At 53.9% G+C, this 1080-nt stretch overlaps 1 protein-coding gene across 1 annotated transcript in view; it reads left to right on the forward strand.

Moving 5' to 3' along the window:
* Positions 1-1080, forward strand: part of LOC108803468 (atrial natriuretic peptide receptor 2-like) — a gene marked incomplete at its 3' end in the record, with an annotated part of 20389 nt that overhangs the window by 12401 nt on the left and 6908 nt on the right. The window lies entirely within an intron of this gene.

Genomic DNA, 1080 nt, shown 5'->3' on the forward strand with positions numbered 1-1080 from the left:
CAGTAGAGTTGGGAATGATGGGCGGTATTTGGCCTGGCTGATCTCTGTGTGCCTCCCCCCAGTAGAGTGAAGGCTCTTCCAGGATCAGTCAGGGTCTACAGATGGGGCAAAGCTGGTCCTCTTGGGTCTCCACAAATCACGGACCCCATTGAAGTCACAAATTCAGTCAATTCCTGACCTGTCCGGGTCCGGGGAGGCCGCGGTTGCTTGGATTTCATAGCCGTGTGACTCCGTGCACATCACTGATTGGGTCAGAGCACCACAAATGTCCATGTCAGCAGGTTAGGACTTCCTGGACCAGTCCAAGGTGGAGAGATTCTTCTTCCTTACGGAGGGTTCAGAGCTGAGGCCTGGAATGTCCCCGGGAACCAGCCGGCCCTTCATATCCGCTATGGAGAGACTGGTGGAGGACGATTCCAATGGAGGACACAGAACTACAAAAAAATGTTTGGGGCTGAAGTTCTCCTTTATGGAAATTGAAACCCAATGTTGTCATTCAGGATCAGAACCATCATAGAATTCCTCTCAGAGAGCAGATCACCGGATCCGGCAGGATGTGGCCACGGTGGATGATGGTCAGGACATCTGCTGGCACCATCAGACCTCAGAAGGCTCCGTCTGTACCCCATTGTTCCCATAGGCATAGAGGCCTGTAGCGGCACAGTTGTCTGAAGGCCCAAAGGCCCAGAGGCCTGACCCAATGTCCCCGATCCCACCGGAGTCATCATATCTCTGATCACATCGTGACCCAGAGAAGATCATTCCGGGAATGGCCAACTACCTGCTGAGACCTGTATGGAGAGTCATTGGTCACTCACTGACCCGGGTCTGGAGATCTGGAGAGGCGACTTCACTGGCTGCATGCTTGTTCTGGGCCTGCGAAGTATTGAAGCTTGAGTCACTACACCTAAACAAGCATGCAGCAGTGAAGTCCTAACTCCTGATCGCAATACTTGTTGCAGGCCTCAGGTTTCTTGCAGACTCAAGCGTTGTAAACCCCCGAGGATCATCATGACACGATGATCAGGGTGGGCCCTGTATTGGTCTCAGTCCGCCAGATGGGGGGGGGGGGGCGGGTTG

Source organism: Nanorana parkeri, unplaced genomic scaffold (genome assembly GCF_000935625.1).
Source record: "Nanorana parkeri isolate BGI_ZX_2015 unplaced genomic scaffold, ASM93562v1 scaffold3776, whole genome shotgun sequence".
Lineage (NCBI taxonomy): Eukaryota > Metazoa > Chordata > Amphibia > Anura > Dicroglossidae > Nanorana > Nanorana parkeri.